General features: G+C 43.7%; 1 pseudogene; it reads left to right on the top strand.

Annotated features, from left to right (window-relative positions):
• Positions 1-752: 752 nt before the first annotated feature.
• Positions 753-5,866, top strand: LOC102015549 (annotated as a pseudogene).
• Positions 5,867-17,760: the final 11,894 nt, after the last annotated feature.

Here is a 17,760-nt window from a genome sequence, read left to right as displayed (position 1 = left end):
ATGAACATATTTTGATTTCTACAAAACACTTCATCAACACTGAAAAATATAATGGTGACACCAGTAACAAGTAAAAGCATTATTCTTACATTTATCCAAACAAGAGCTCTGTGTGTCAGAGGTCTAGTAAGGGGGAGCTATGCCAGCCAGGCAAAGGGAGGAAGTGGAGCTAGGGCAGCCTAGCGACCGTGCCGCTGCCTCCCTGAATTCAAATAGTGCCCACTCATAAAACCACAGGATGCTTTCCACAGGTTCACAGAGTAAAACCCCACAGCACCCCACGTGAGCAGATGAGTTCCGTAGTGAAAACACGGTTTGTCCCTCCCTCGGGAGGCTGAGTCCCACAACTGCTTTTTCTGGGCTGTGTGCTGGTTCTGAAATTTTGTCTGTGAGGCTTTCAACTGTAAACTGATACAAAGCTATGGGAGTTAGCATTGGCAAGAACTCCACCTCAGAAGAAAAAAAATTAAAAGAAGCTACAGAAACTTGGTGCTTACAAAAGGAACTGATCTCGGGGCTGGGGATTTAGCTCAGCGGCAAAGCACCTGCCTGGCAGCACAAGGTCGTGAGTTCGGTTCCCGGTACCAGAGAAAAACCAAAAAAAAAAAAAAAAGGAACTGATCCCTGTGTCACTGTTGGTATTTTGAAAGAAGCAGCGGCCATCGCTCTGCTTCCTGATGCTCTCCTTGCAGTCGCACCTTGTGACGTCATCACTCGTGAGCCGGTGACATCACAGCACGTTGTCTGAGTTGGTTGATTTCCCAAGGACTGCTCTGCTGGGAGGACAGCTGAGAGGATGACAGAGAAAATGTTGGAATCTCCTACACGTGAGTCAGAGAGGAAGTGTGGGGGCGTTGGTCAGAGGTGCCTGTGAGGTGGATATGCAGAGATGAGGGACTTTTTGGGCCACCAGCACAAAACCTCCCGGATACATGCTTAGAGATTTAAAAATCGCCTACAGGGCCATAAGGCCACGTAGAATCAAAACACATTGCCTTAGGAACGAACGCTCTGGCCCTCATCCTCCCCATACTCCAATTTATTACTTAGATTGGCCCTGAGGTCAGTCACGCAGACCACCCGGACCTTCCCCTGAGCCTCCTCTTCTGTCCTTTTTCTGTCCTTTATCCTTGTTTCCTGATTCTATCAATTACAAAGCCACAAAAGCCTCAGTTTGGAGCTGTTTTTTCCCAACACTGTCCTGCTGAGAGGTCTGGGCAAGGCCTTCTTGGAGGTTAAACTGGACATGTACTCCAAGTACTCACTCCTTTGTGCTGTGTCACAATTGTAAACTGCAAAAAGGAAGCGCTACCATTTTCAGGGGCCACTGAGGAAGTACACACTAAGTGCTGGAAGCAGCAGGGGAGATTCCCCCATTTATCCTTGTCTGAGCAGTCTCGAAAAAAGAACAGCTGCTCGGAGAGCTCAAGTCCAGCCACAAAGCAGAATTCTGGGTGACAGACACAGAGCGAACAGGAAAGTCAGAAGACTTCGAGATGAAATCTTCCAATGAATAGTAAAATCTACGAAACCTCTGGAACGTAGTATACAGGCAAAGTTTATCAGAAGCGCTTCCTCGATCCCTTTGAAAATACAGATTTCCCTCTGGACAGAACCCTACTGAGATACCTCAGTGAGTCCTTGAAAGATAATAATTAAAAGGGTGATATCATGATTTGAAGACTGACTGGGTTAGTATCACACCTCTGACATGTCCCGTCTGTGTGATTTACAACAATTGCTTAACCTCTCTAAGCCTCAGCTTCCACATCTGTGAAAAATTAGTGGCACCTAAAATACGTAGAGATGCTGTAAGGAGTCAGTGAGGACACGTTTATAAATACTTATATCAATCTGCTTTCCAACTGCTTAGACGAATTCCCCAACACCCACAACTTAAAAGAGAAGAGGTTTAATTCAGCTCACCATTGCGGGAGATTAAACTGCCTCTGAGATAAAATCATCTTGGCAGAAGGGTTCGGCAAAGCAAAGATGCTTAGGTCATAGTGGCCAGCGAACAGGGGAGGGGAACAGTGAAAGAGAGGGGCAGTAGTGCTCAAGGTCACATCTCTCTGTAAGCTGCCCAGTCACACTTACGAGTGTGCTTTATTAATCAGCTAGGTGGTTCCCAAGCCAGTAAAGTTGACACAATGCAGCTTAACCACTACGGTACTATATATGGAAATCACACAATGCACAGCACGTAGTAGACCTTCCAAAAAGGATAGCTATTACTGTGTGCATAGAGGTGTGTGTATGTAAAAGTGTATGTAAGGGTGTGAGTGTGTAGGGGTATATTGGGGATACCTTGTATATCACATGACTAGGAAAGCTGAGAAGCATTCTGGTTTTAATTTTGAACTTATTCAAGGTGATTAATAGCATGCAGAATGTTTTATTTGTTATAATTCCTGTAATGAGTCCAAATAACAATGTACTATGACAAAGTTATGCTGTATTCTGGCCTAGTGGCTTTTCAGACTCACGGGGAACCACTGTAGGTAAAACACTGCACGAGTGTCTATATGTCAAAAATGTGCATGAGAGTTAAACATAAAAGAAAGACTTTATTAAAGACTTGCAAGAGTGGTCACGTCTACTGCAAAGACGACTGAATGCAATTCCATTAAAATAAAAAGCAGAAGAGTTTTTAAGCATAGATTAAGCTCATGGAGAAACACGGAGGACATCGTGAAGAGGGAATCAACGTGAGTAGGCATCTGGGTTTGCGAGCTCGAGCTTTTCGAAGTTAAACTCCTACCCTCCCCCAGACCCTTGAGAAGAATATTCCTGGATTGTACAACTGGCAAGAGGCTGGGAGAAGATTGATGTCTCAGAGGATTAGAGAAAGAACTTATGATTGTAACCTTTCTAACGTGAACACGCTTTTGTTTTGTTTTGTTTTGTCTTTTTGAGACAGGGTCTTACTATACAGTTCAGGCTAGACTTGAGTTCACTTTGTAGCCCAGACTAGCCTCGAACTCGCAACAGTCCTCCTGCCTCAGCCTCCCAAGTGCTGGGATTACAGGGGCACACCACCACATCCATCTTGGACACTCTTTTTAAAAAGACATCAGGAACCTATAGTCAAAGAGAAAACTTCCAAATGTTACACAAGTCAAAAGGAAAAATAAGACCATCTTGTATATAAAACCAGACTGGCAGATGTGTTAGCCATCTCTCCATTGCTGTGACTAAATATCTGAGTTAGTCAGCTTCTGAAAAGGAATGGTTTTTGTTTGGGCTCACAGTTTGAGAAGTTTCAGTCCATGCTGCTTTGGGCTGTGACAGCAGAATACATCAGCATGGGAGTGTGCGGCCAAAGAAGCCTTTTCACCTCATGACTGCAATTAGACAGGAAGGAGCTGGTTCCCAAAATCCCCTTCACAGTACAACCCTGATGACCTAACTGCCTTGCAAGAGGCCTCACCCCTTAAAATATGCCCAACAGCACCGCAGGCTGGGGATCGAGCCTGTAACACACAGGCTTTGGGGCCCATATTCATGCCGTCATAGAGAAGCGGTCATCTCAGGAGTATGTTCCCTGCTACCAGCGGGTATCGCCTGTCCAAAGCTAGCTGTTCATTCCCATTTGTAATTACGTGACTCTTACCCACCTAGACATTCCCATCATTGAAGCCAATACCTTGTGTCAGACAAAGAAAGGTACATAACTTGGAGAAAGCCACTCTTACAAGTCTGGTGTGCTCTGGAGGCAATGAAGGGCCCATCTGGCTCTCTGCTACCTCTGTCAGGCAAGAGCGTCAGCAAAATCTTCATGTAGACAGAGGCTCACTACCTTTTCCTTCCTTTCTAGCCCCTCTTCTGATTTCAGAGACATCTACACCTGCCCCCCAACCCGTGTCTCTAACTTCTCCTTTTCTTTCCTTCAAGAAAACTTGCTCCTGACTCTTGCACCAAATGTAAAAAAAAAAAAAAAAAAAAAAAGCCAAGAGCTTGGAAGCCGGAGTGTTTGTATAGTAACTGAATCTTAAACTTGCAGTATCACTGGTTCTGCAACAATGGGTTGGCATTTTAGACCATCTTCCTCTTCCAGCAAATGGTGCCACGCTGAGACACAGGGCGGCCCGCGGCCCCGGCATCCACCGGGCCTTGCCGCCGGGGACAGACCTGGAGAGCTGTGAACAGCCCAGTGCCACACCACGGCTCGCAGTCTCTAAGGGGGTATCTGGAAATGGGAAGGGTGGGAATGCTGGGGATCTTGGGAAGCAATAGCAAAAGAGTATGTCAAACCAAAGCAGCGAGATGCTAATCGGTGTTTCCTCCAGCTTACTTTTGCCCCTATGAATTCTAGAAGTAGACAAACACAGTAATAGAAGCCCCAGAAGAGGTCTTACTGTTTACTTTTATCCCTGACAGATCGTCTAAAGCCTTTTCTTCTGACTTCAGGCTCTTATAGGTTACTGACTTCAAATGCCGCTGCAACTGCATCTATACCCCGATCGTGTGCTTTAGTGTATGCACCCCAAGGCACTGTTAAATGAGTGACTAACGGTAAAGGGGGAAAAGACTGTCTGGTATATGAGCTATGTATGTATTGGCTCTTATTGATGATGATGTCACAACCATGATTGTAAGGGAATTTTGGCAAACAGGCCAGAAAAGTGTTCTGGCTGTAGCTGCTAAGTCAGCACTATAACACAAAGGAACCCAGCAAATTTCCATAAAGGAGGATGTAATCCTGTCCAGTTCCCGGCAGTCATGAGGTAAAGAGGCTTCCTTTGCCACACGCTCCCATCTGTTCTTTATAAAGACTTGAGCATGGTGGATTTTTTTTCACAGACTTCCCCGGGCATGTTGGTCTTGCTGCCTTGTACCACTGAACTGAACCTGTTCCTGCTTGGTCTTTCTCTGCTCGGCGCAGTAGGTGGGTGCAGGACCTGAGTGTGGAGGCCTCCCAGCTGTACTGACATTGTCTGAAAACATTCCTCATAAGAAATTCATCAGAGTGTGAAGGGAGCAGCGCGAGGAGACGCCGCCATAGCTGCAGGCTCCTTGGGTCTGCGGACCACGCCGGGCCTTGCTGCCAGGAAGCTGCGGCCGGCGGCTCGGCGCGGGGCGGGCTCAGATCTCTTTACATCCAGAAAGAAAAATATTGACACCTTGCATCCTGGCAGTTCATTTGGGAGTCTGAAATTAGGGATTTCTTTCAAATTTGGGCATGGCTAATCAAGAAGCAATGAGACCTAAAGAGCCAAATGCTAGAAATAAAATATGCCAGTTCAAACTAGTACTTCTGGGAGAGTCTGCTCTTGGCAAATCAAGCCTAGTGCTTCGTTTTGTGAAAGGCCAGTTTCATGAATTTCAAGAGAGTACCACTGGGCTGCTTTCCTAACCAGACTGTGTGTCTTGATGACACAATAGTAAAGTTTGAAATATGGGACACAGCTGGTCAAGAAAGATACCATAGCCTAGCACCAACGCACTACAGGGGAGCGCAAGTGGCCATAGTTGTATATGATATCACACATGAGGAATCTTTTGCAAGAGCAAAAAACTAGGTTAAAGAGCTGCAGAGGCAAGCAAGTCCTAACGCTGTAATAGCTTTATCAGGAAACAAGGCTGATCTAGCAAATAAAAGAGCTATAGCTTTCCAGAAGCACAGTCCTATGCAGCTGACAACAGTTTATTACTCTTGGAGACATCAGCTAACCCGTCAATGAATGTAAATGAAATATTCATGGCAATAGCTAAAAAGTTGCCAAAGAATGACCCACAGAATCCAGGAGCATATTCTGCTAGAGGAAGAGGCGTAGACCTCACTGAACCTACACGACCAGCCAGAAATCAATGTTGTAGTAACTACACCTCCAGTTTGAGTGAGCTGGAATCTTCTGCTTCCTAAATGTTAATAACCGTGGAACTGGAGCTTTTAACCAGTCCAGTATGACTCCCAAAAACAAGAGACTTATGATGGAGTCAAATTTCTAATACAAAATCATTTTAAGTGTTTTGAACTTGATTTTTAATACTATACATGTGTCCCTCTGACTAATGTTTCAGCAACAGAAAGGGAAAATGAGATCTGTGTGTAATTGTTTCACTGGAAAGTTGGAGGTAATCACTTCTCATCATTAGAAATACAGACAAGGGACTATCTGGGTCCGCAGTTAACCATCAAGTTTCTCCAAACTGGGATAGTAGTCCTGTGCAAAACAATTAGAAATTATTAATTTGGCCTTTCTGAGAAACATTTTTAGAAAGACATAAATACATTTATGCTTAGCTACAGTATTCAGGCAAACTTTCTTCTGTTATCTAAGGTGTACATTCCACATGTTAGTAAGTTAACCACAAGAAAACAGTCCCACATTTCCCGGAAGAAAAGGAGTAGTAATAGCATCTAAGTTATAACCTAACTTACTATTTTTCTAAATGGAGTAATGAAGTCAAATGTACTCCACCTTGTTTAGCAATATGAAAACTGCCAAATGCATTTTAATAATGAATAATGTTCCCTTCGTGTGAGCTCTTCAAAAAAAGAAGCAAACCAGGTATCTGATTTTTTTTTTTTTTTCCAAATCACTGCAGGCCATTACATAGGTCTTGTCTGGGGCAGGGAAGAGGCTTTTGTTCCCTTTGGACGTAATACAGTCAGTTCACTAACAATTACGGACATTCAAACTTGATTGTTTTAAATTTTATCTTCAGCTGTCCTGTAAATAGGGTACTGCATGGTAGCCTCCATGTATGTTTATTATTTTTCTGTAATACTTAAGGGCTGCTTAAAAGTATACAAAAGGTACAGTTACTAAAACTGCTAATTTTTTGAAAAGAAGGGGCTTCAGTTCCTACATGGCTAGAACCATAATAAGAAATGTACCTGTAATTTGTAGCATAAATATTACAATGTTAGTATCATTTATCTTGCAGCCTTGTTTTTCAAAGTCCACTTTATTTTAATAAGTTCCGTATACTGCACTAATTTCTAGGTATTTTCATTATGTGAAATCTACCATGTGTCAGATGATTTAAACTATTTAAGTGTCAAACTCTTAGCAGACCTCTTGTATATTTTACAGTACTTCAGAATTAGCGAGGAAAACAGTTCACCAGCGTTTAGTTTTATATTGAGGTGCTCGTGTTGGAATAAAGTGGTAAAAAAGCAAAAAGAAAAAAAGAAGAAATTCATCAGTAAAGCAAGTATAAAGGAAAATCCTGTGAGACGTGAGGGTGGTCCCCCTGGACTCTTGTCAGCATCCCTGAAAGTGACCAGCTCGATTGATTTCGCAACATTCACACCCAGCAGCATCAGCTGTTCTTCCTGGGGAAAGCCAGAGTCTAAAAATCACTACAGACTTGTTGATATGGGATAATTCAGTGCTAAACTGACCCAGTAGGGTGGGTTTTTTTTTTTCTTAAAAGGGAACAGTGCAGTAAGACAGTTTGTTTTTATTCCTGACCTAAATCTTTCAGTTCCTCTCACAGGAGAGAAGTAGACGTTGGGTGCAGGCTTGGGGAGGCAGAGGGGGCGATAAAGGAAACAAAGTAAAATTGTGGTTGGAGCTATTCTTGATGCTTCAGTCAGATGCTCAACTTCAACACAGAAATGCATCTTCATCTTCATTCATAAATTAACTTTTGTGCCCTAACTGTTCCACCTTTTCATTAAATGAATGAACAAAATAAAATTATAAAAAGCAGAATCAACCATACACAGAGATCTTTTCAACAGATAGTACTAGAACAATTAGATGTCCATGAGGAGAAGGATCAAATCAAGCCCTTACCTCACACCATACACAAAAATTAACTCAAAATGAATTATAGAGCTGACAGCTTTGACCTACATATAAAAGAGAAAATTTTACAATTTTTAGAAGACGACATAAAAGAAAATCTCTGTGAAGAAGAAAAAATGAAAAAAAAAATCCTTGTGACTTTGGATTAAACTAAGATTTCTTAACTAAAGCACAGTTTATAAAAGAAAAACTTAATAAGTTAGACTTAATCAGAATTGAAAGTTTTAGACTTCAAAATACACCATTAAGAAAATAAAAAGTCACAAATTAGAGGAAAACATTTGCAAATCATGTGTCTGATAAGGGACTTATCTGGAACACAGTTTGTAAAGAATGCATATAATTCACATAAGAAAGCACAATTTTTAAAATGTGCCAAAGATTTGAAAAACCATTTCACTGAAGGGATATGAACGTCCGAGAAGCAGGAAAAGACACATTAACTCTAGGCCCCACTAAAATGACTGCAGCCCCAAAGGCAGACAGTAGCAAGGACCGGCAAAAGCACTGGGAAACTGCAGCCCTCACGCAGTGCTGGTGGAACCGTAAAGCATACAGTTACTTTGGAAAACAAACAGTTGCTTTAAAAGTTAAACACAAATTAACAGTAAAATCCAGCAGTTCTATTCTTGGGTAACTACTCAACAGGAATAAAAATATACATTCACACAAAGACTTGTACGTGAATGTTCACAGAAGCACTGTTTATAAAGGCTAAAAGCTGGAAACACTCCACATGACCGTCACATGTTGGCTGGGTAAACACAGTGTGATTTATCTGTACGACCGACTGCTATTCACCAGTGGGAAGGATTGAACTAATGATATTTGCTGCTACGTGAATTTTTCTTGAAAACATTACACTCAGTGGGAAAAAAAAGTCACAAAAGACTATGTATTATATGGTTCTATTTATATAAAATACATAAATCAATCCCAGCCGAAAGTGTGGAGCATTGGCTCACACATCCCACCTCATCTCAGCTCACTTAAGGGAGTAACAGTGGGCTGGGGAACTCCCCTGTTATCTCCAGAGATTACCGTCAGCACCTGGGCTAGGCCCATACGCATTGCTTAAAGCCAGTTAAAGGGGTAAGGAAAAGTCCCAGCCAGCTCTGTACATATCAGTACATGGAAATAAAGTCCTCCAAAGATTCAGCCAAAATGGAGGCAAATGCTCCTCTTTCAAGGAGAGTCCCCTAGCAGGTCCTCCACAACACGTAAGTGGGAAGTCTCTAGAGGCAGAAGAAGTGATTTCCTTGGATTCAGAGAAGTAATATTTCAGGGATGATGAAAATATTCTAAAATTGGATTGTGATGATGGCACCAGAACTCTACAGATTTACTAAAAATCATTTAATTGAATAATTTAAATAGCTGATTTTCTGGTATGTAAATTATATCCTTCAATTAAGCTACTACAAAAAGAAGACAAAAGCCAAAATAAAAAGCAAAGTCAGCAAATATTCATATCAAAAAACACTGGATTAAGAAGGATGATTGAATTTAATGGTCATTTTTCTGAGAGGCAGAGAAAAAACAAAGAAATTCATAGGGCTGTGGAACTTTGTGAAAGAAAGGAAGGAACTGTGAGAGAGGAGAAAGGAAGGAGAGGGAAGAGGAAGAGAAGGAGGAAGAGGCAAGAAGAGAAAGAAACAAAGGAAGAAAAAGAAAGAGAAAAGACAGATAAGACAAGACAAAAAAGAAAAGAGAGGGCTACAGGGAGTGGGGGAGGAAGACTTTCAGAAAAAGCCTCCCACCCCCCCAACCCCCCACCCCGTATGCTATGACTGCTAACCAGAAAGAGGGGAGAAAAATCCCAGGTATTCCACACATCAGAGAGCTTCTGTTAAAACTGAGAAAATGTCATTAGGTCTTCATTTGCACACAGAATTTTTGTGAAGTCAGAGCAACGTGCTTTCCAGTGGAGTTAGTGGTACAGGGATGCAATACCAGGAAAAGGCTCAGAGAAGCTGAAGGAGTGAATGTTTAGCAGCCTCTTTGGTTGTATTTTTCACATATGATTTTTCTCATTCAGGCTTTAACTAGGTTTCTAAAAGACAATCCAAAATTGAGCTTACCGGTGAGTTTATAATTTCAACACTTACCCTTGAATACTTTTTTCATACCCGATTAAATGAGATTGCCACGCTGAAGCTCCAGACATGTAGACAGTAAAAGAAATTAGCCGCTTACTAGTCCAATTATTGAAATACAGGATAACCAAAAAATTGCATTTTTCATTAATTTTTATAAGATAATATAACAGGAAATATAAAAATGACAATTTTGTCAAATTTATTCAATATAAGAATCAACTGGTTGGCCTGGGGATATAGCTCAGTGGAATAGCACTTGCCTGGCAAGTGCAAGGTCCTGAGTTCAATTTCTAGTACCAAACAAAAAAAATCAACTGGTTGAAGTAACACCTGCCTGAGCACCATTCAGGATAGTCGGTACATAAACAAACACACTGCCCAAGTGAGCTTGGGGTAAGCTGTTGAGTGGATAAAGTCTGAGGTGTGTTCTTGCCCAGCAGCATGGCTTTACACCTAGGCCTCAGCTCGGAACATCTATAAGTAAATAAGACTGTCCTCCAAAGATTCACCCCCAAGGTGTTAACAAGAACACTGAAGGCCTAACCTGCGCTTCAGCGTTTAAGGGATACCATTGGCCTGAGAGGTTTGTAGGGAAGAGACTAGCCACTCACCTACCACTTATGAACTTTAAGGCAATTTGTTTGGCAACATTAATTCAGAGGATTAAATCTTCACAGTTCCTTGCAGTGGGTGGTATTTATCCCAGAGTGCACATACGTACCCTGGAACCCCTAAAACATACATAAACTTACCAGTTTGGTAGAACTGTGTTGCTCTATTTAACAAAGCACAGTCAAAATGGCACGCTTGATACTGAAGTCTTCCTCCTGGTACAAACTACCACTCAGTACAGGACCTGTTATCAGCCAGGAGAATACTAGATACCCGTCTGTCTGCTGTACCAAGCTGTCCCCAGCGAGGGTGCATTCCTAATCTGCACAGAAGATGAAAATCAGATGTGGGCTGGATTTTTTTTCTGCTGACGACTGTCACTGTTGTCTTCCCTCTTCTTCGGGGCCCCCTACATGGAAAGGTCCCCAGACCAGCTTCCAGGGTGTTAGCAGTCTGCTGAGGGTTCCTGTTCAGTTCGTACAGAAATCAGGAATTGGCAACAGGTAACTCTTTCAGTGTTAACAGCACTGGGTCTAGAACGCCAGCCGCTAACAGCTCCTTCCGTGTTAACCGCCCTTCTTGCTGCTTGGACCCAGCAGCTACCAGCAGGCCTTGGGACCTTTCCCAGCTACCAGAGATGGCAGTTCCTGGCTATTCCTTATTGCTCTCCATCCTCCTCTGCTGCTGGCAACCCTCAGCGTTTCCAGTTCCAGCCATCTCTACTTGATAGAAACCACGAATAGACAGGAATATGCCACCTGGGAGTGGCTGCAGCAGAAGAAGTAGCCTGACACACTAAGCCCAATAAAGGAATGAGGAGGATAAAAAGACAGGCTTGTACGCGCAGCGTTGGACTGTTGGGGCATATAGGTAGGCGTCTCAGTTAGTTTCTCATTGCTGGGACAAAATGTCCAACACCCACAAATGAAAAGAGGAGAGGTTCAGTCCATAGTCATCCGGTGCCAAGGGAGGGCAGCATGGCAGAGAGTCATGGCAGAGGAGAAAGAGCTCGTGGCATGGCAGTGGGAAGCAGAGGGGGATCAAAGAAGCAGAGATGACATGTACTTGCAGGCCACACCCACAGTGACCCGCCTCTTCCCGCCAGGCTTCACCTTCCAGCATCACACCCAGCCATAAACCCGTCAGTGGATGGCTCCAGTGATGAGTATCACACACTCGTGATTTAACCTCCTCCCTGTAGCCCCACCTGTGAGTGCATGAGGCTTTGGAAGGACATTATTTACAACCTGTAAAAGTGGGGGAGACCTGAATGAGGAGAGCTGCAGAGGAGTGACATCATGCAGACAGGCTAAAGGGCAGGGTCATCCAGACAGGGTGAAGTCATCTGGGATACGTCTGACAGAAGCCTGCTGCAGCCAAAGCAGATATCTCCCTTCACAACCACTGGCTACCTCATGCGGCTGGGCTGGCTGCAAGGCATTTAGGGCCGCCATAGAATAACAGCACCTTTTGAGGAGTGTTGGACCCTTCTCTGCCATCTCAAAGAGACATAGCATCAGATTTATCAAAAAAAAAAAAAAAAAAAAAAAACCTGACATAAATATAAGTTAAAGAACTGGGCCAGCTGCATTCAGTGCTACTTAAAACAGGAATTACCCACAAAAAACCACACTCACACTGGGGCCATGACAGAGTAACTGTTGGGAAAAAAAAGCCTTACAGGACCCGGAATATACCTCAGCGGCACAGTGCCTTCCTGGAAAAGAAGCCTTACTAACACTGTGATGGTTGGTTGATTGTGTCAACTTGAATAAGTAACAGCCAACTAAAGTGGCTCAACATAGTCCTGGGAGTGGGAGGCCTACCCTAGCGAGGATTGTTACCCCAATATGATAAAAGGGAAACAAAGGGAAGATTGCTTCTGCTTTCTTCGGAGGAGCTCCAGTCTTGGTTTTCACCTTGGATGTTGTCTCCTGGCTTCTAGCGCAGACCCTTCAGCCTCCAGTGCAGACTTCAGCTTTCCATCCCAGACTCTTGGGCCTACTGACGGGGCTCACACAGGACACACTACACTGAGCTGCTTCAGCTGGATCCTTGGGATCCCCAGGGCACAGGCAGTCCTTTGCACTCTTCCACACCTGGCTCTGTGGGCGGCCACTGTAAGTCACTCTTGTAAATTCTTACATAGGTGTTGTCTTGATTACTTTTCTCTCATTGCTGAGACAAAATACCCAACACCCAAAACTAAGGAAGGAAAGATTTATTTAGCTCAGTTTGTGGAGGTTTCAGTCCATAACCACCCGGCTCCAAGGCAGGGTAGCATGGTGAGAGGCAGTAGCTCAAGGCAGCAGGAGACAGCAAAAGCAGCAAGAGCAGAAAGGAGGGGAGAGCAAGCCTCTTTTCCTCCCTTACATTGTAAGCAGGCCACCCCCACTAGGGCACGTGTAGCACTCACACCATCTCCATGCCTGCCTCTTGTGCAGGATGAGGATGTACAAATTTAGGACCCTGGCCCCCTGCTGAGTCACTTCATTAAACTTCCAAATTCTCAAACTGACACGTTGTACCAGCCATTACCTTTGTATATCTTGTATTAAATCAGTTTTCTCTAGCAAGCACTGACTGATTCAAGCACCCTGTGATGTTGTTTTAAATACATACTAAAAACCTTAAAATATTCCTTCTCTTGACACACCCTGATTGAAAAATAAGAAAACATTTGACTAGCTATTTCTCCAAAGAAAATACACTGCTAGCAAGTAAGCACATAAAAATGTGCTCACATCACTCAGCACTGAAGAAATGCAAATTGAAAGCACATGAGATACCACTTCATACCCATTAGGATGGCTACTATCAAAAAAATAGAAGCCAAATGTAGTGCTGCACATTGTAATCCCAGCACTTGGGAGGCTGAGGCAGGAGGATTGCTGCAAGTTTGAGGCAAGCCTGAGCTACATAGTGAGTTCAGGCCAGACTGAACTACATAGCAAGACCCTGTCTCAGGAAAAAAAAAAAAATAGAAAATGACAAATGTTGATGTGGAGGTAGAGAAATTTAAACCTTTGTGCGTAGCAGGTAGGAACATAAAATGGTGCAACAACTTTAGAAAACAGTATAGCAGGCTCTGAAAAACTTCAAAAATAGTTACCACGCTATCCAGCAATTTCACTTCTAGACATATAACCTAAGGAATTAAAAGCAGAGACTAAAACAAATTCATATTCATAGTAGCATTATTTATAATAGACAAAAGGTAGGAAACATCCCATGTGTCCATTGATGGATGGTTAAACAAAATGTGGTATATACATACAATGGAATGTTATTCAATCTTAAAAGAAGACGATTTTGGCTAGGCATGGTGGCACATGCCTATAATCCCAGCATTCGAAAGGCTGAGGCTGGAGGATCTTCAGTGAGTTCAAGGTCAGCCTGGGCTACATAGTGAACTCAAGGTGATTTTAATGCATGCTACAACATGGATAAAACCTGAGGACATTATAATAGGTGAAAGTAAATTAGCAGGTATGGAATGTAGAGCTTCAGTTTTATAAGCTGAAAAGAGTCCCAGATATCAGTTATACAAAAAAGTGAATACACTTATATACTGGACACTTTTTGGTCACTGGGATGGAATAACCAACACCCACAACCTTAAGAAGTCTATTTGCTCACAGCTTCCTGTAGGTGGACTGCAAAGATGGCTGGCTCCAGGCATGATGGAAGGGCACTGTGGAGAAGAGCAGCTCATTCCATGGCAGCCAGGAAGCAGAGAAAAAAACAAGGGGAGTGGGGGGGATGACACTCAGTGACCCACCTGCAACCAGACCCCACCTGCTGTCGGGAAATGCAGCCAGCAAAATCATCAGAGTGTGAACCCACTGAGGAGTATAGCACCCTCAGGATCCAATCACTCCCAAACACATGAGACTTTTGGAGGACAGTTAGAGCTAAAACATAACATTCTGCCCCTGAATCCCAAAATATCCATATCCATCTCATTATATAAAATGCATTTAGTCTATCTCCTAAAGAGTCATCAAGTCTTTACAGTTCTAGCATGACTGAAAATTCTAGTTTCCTCTGAGACTCAAGGCCCACTCTAAGTTGTGAGCCTCTGCAAAAATCAAAAAGAAAGTTAAATACTTCTAACATAATAATGGCATAGGACAAACATTCAATTCTGTAGTCGCATGTCTAGCACCCAGGGAAAGTAGTGGCAAGAAGTGAATTCCAAAGGGCCTGGGTAACCCTCCTGCTATGGTGTTGCCAGTTGCAGCCTTCTTGACCTCTCTCTCTGAAGATGGCTCTGCTCATTGCCTGCACCTTTCCTGAGCAGACATTCCACATTCCTTTGCTCTACTATTCCACTTCATTCTCACAGTTTCATATGCCACTCTACCCAGGGCACACTGCCTGGCCTCCCAGGCTTTCTTCCAAAATCTGGGTGAAAACCTCCATGACCCCACAAGTTTTGCATTCTGAATGCCTGTAAAACCAGCACCATATGGATGACATTAAGGTCAGCCACCAGCCCAAGCAGTAGCCAGGACCCCTTTGCATTATGATCACAATGGCCTCTGAGTGCCTGGATGGCAGAGCACTGTAAAAGGAATCCTGAAAAATAAATTCTGTAGACCACCTTTTTCTAGCAGGGGGCCCAGAGGTTCTCTTCTTAAACAAAGTTGTACATTTTTGCACCCTTGGGCCTAGGTGGGTCTTGCTGATTCCTGAGATGACTTCAAGCCATCTTTCCTATAGTCATGATGCAGAGTACTTGACTTCTTTTTTAATGCTAATCTTTTCACCAACAATGTTCTTCCTGGTCTGAACTTTGTAGGCACTTCCTTTGTGATGAAACTGCAAACTTTTTACATTTGCTTTTTGGTTTTTGTCTTTTTTGAGACAGGGTCTCACTATGCAGTTCAGGTTGGCCTTGAACTCAGTTTATAGCCCAGGCTGGCCTCAAACTGGCAGCAGTCCTCCTGCCTCAGCCTCCCAGGTGCTGGGATTACATGTAGGTACCACCACACCCATCCTACATTTAGTTTTTGCTTCTAATGTTCCCTGTAAATCTGGCTAAAAGCAGCCAGCAGTACACATGCAACAGCCTGAAAGTATGGGCTGCTTTGAAATTTCCTCTGCCAAACCAATTAGTCCACCATCATTAATTTCATTCTCCCACAAAGAGTGAGGGCATGGGCAAAATGTAGACAAATTTTCTGCCAAAGTGAAGTACACATGGCCTCTAATCAAACCACCAGTGGAGTCCTTGCTCTCAGTTGAAACCTCCTGAGCCTGGCCTTTGCTGTCTGCATTCCTAGCAGCATTCTGGTCTTCTGAGCTCCAACAGGAACCACCCATTAGGCTCTGCTTATAGCATTCTGGGGCTTTCCAGCTGGCATTTCCAAACCCTTCCACACACCTCCTGCAAACCAGCTTCCAGAGGCTTCTAAACCAGGTACCGTCACAGTAACAACTCCACTTCTCTGGTTACAGATCCTGTATTGGTCTCTTTTCCAACAGTGGTGATATAGGGGAGAAAAATTCCCAACCCGAATGATATCTGGGATGACTTCGTGTTCTCTAAAGTCAAAGGATGAACTTTAGGAGCAATGGAGGCTAACAGCAGAGTATATTTATTGAGGGAAAGAAAGCTTCTATCTGAAAGAAGGACAGAAGGGGGCCCGAGAGGGTTGCCCAAGACCCTGTCTTTTCTAGGGACTTTTATAGAGAAAACCCACGAGGTGAGGCAGGCCCAAGGTAGGGGAAGAAATGGGAAATCACAAGGTGGACATGAGGTGGGACAAAACTATGGTCAGCCAATAAGAATTGTTCAGATTAAATTGGGATCAAATGGGGAAGGGAGTCACATAGCAAGTGACAGAACAGGGGCTTTCCCTGTAGGGGGTTGGGTCAGTGACTCTTCAAGGTGATTGCAGCCTATTTAGAATATCAATCCCTGAGGTCCATCGCTAGGGAGGTCTGTGGGTGTGTTTGTTTAATCTTTTCTTTAAGATCTGGCCCACATCAAGTACCGCCTCTCCATTTGCAAGAGGTATCTTGTCTTGCATACTGGCTCATACTGGCTCCTTCTAGGGCCTGGCCCTGTCTGACTGCCTATAATATTTCTATCTAACTCAGCTGCCTACAACAGTGGGACGGAACATCTAACACCCACACTTTAAAGGAGAGGTTTAATTGGCTCAGTTTCCAGGAAGTTTAGTCCAAAGTTGGCTGGTTCCAAGGCAGGGTAAAAGGCCATAGCAGAGAAGCTGCTCATCCGCTGGCAGCCAAGAGAGAGAAGGGAAGTCAGGGACAAAGACACACCTTTCCTGGTCACACTCCCCTGACCCACCTCCAACCAGGCTCCACCCCCAACAGCATGGCTCGCTATAAAGGAACTAAGGAATACAGTGCTCCTATGGTCCAGTCTCCTAAACACTGAGACTTGAGAGAAGCATTTCAGATCTAAACCATAGCAACTTAACACATTGTACAGTTAACTGTGCATTTTAAAATTGGAGACAAATGTTATGTGTATTTCACTATACATACCCATATACACACATATACACATACAATTTTTAATTTTTAAAATTTTACATTGTGTTATAGTCTAGACTTCTTTTAATGCTCTTAATCAATTTCTCCATTAAGTGAATCATCCTGTCAACCAGAAATTGTAGTTGCAAACCAGCAACTGAGTCCAGAGTCTGCCTAACAGGTATTGAAACGAGGCCCGTGGGTTATTAAAAAGAAAGCCGGTACTGGGTCCCCCTCGGCGGGCAGCTGTCGCACACTGTGCTGTTTAATCAATCTTCCACGTGGTTCCCAGGCTTGAGCTTTGAGAAGCGAAGACAGAAATAGTAAAATGAACATGGACAATCACCAGCCCATGCACACCCAGCTCTTCACTATTTGTTTCTGCTCATGGTTTATTTCGCTCCTCCAGCTTTCAGAAGGATGGAATGCTCCCCGCTGTGTGTGACGACCCCCAGCACGCTGTTTCCCTGCAGCCAGCCTCATGCAAGGGAAGAACCCTCTGACTGAGCAGCAATGTTGGTAACTGCCAGAATTTTGGTGTTCAGACAAAAAGGACAAAGAGCTACTGCAAACAGCAGTGGTAGCCAGCGATAGCCTGACACAGTGGAATGAAAATAGGAGCAACGAAGATGTGAGACAGCACAGTTCTGCAGTTTGCAGGAAGAAGAGCAAACAGGAGAGGGTGGAGGGAGACGTAAAGGGCCACACAGACAGGACCAAGCGTCTGCTACACAACCTGCACCTCGGGTCCCTCCACACACACCCTCCTCCCATTC

This window comes from Chinchilla lanigera, unplaced genomic scaffold (genome assembly GCF_000276665.1).
Source record: "Chinchilla lanigera isolate Chin_1 unplaced genomic scaffold, ChiLan1.0 scaffold00026, whole genome shotgun sequence".
Lineage (NCBI taxonomy): Eukaryota > Metazoa > Chordata > Mammalia > Rodentia > Chinchillidae > Chinchilla > Chinchilla lanigera.
The sequence above is the reverse complement of the archived record's forward strand: the minus strand, read 5'-3'. Positions and strand labels throughout refer to the sequence as shown.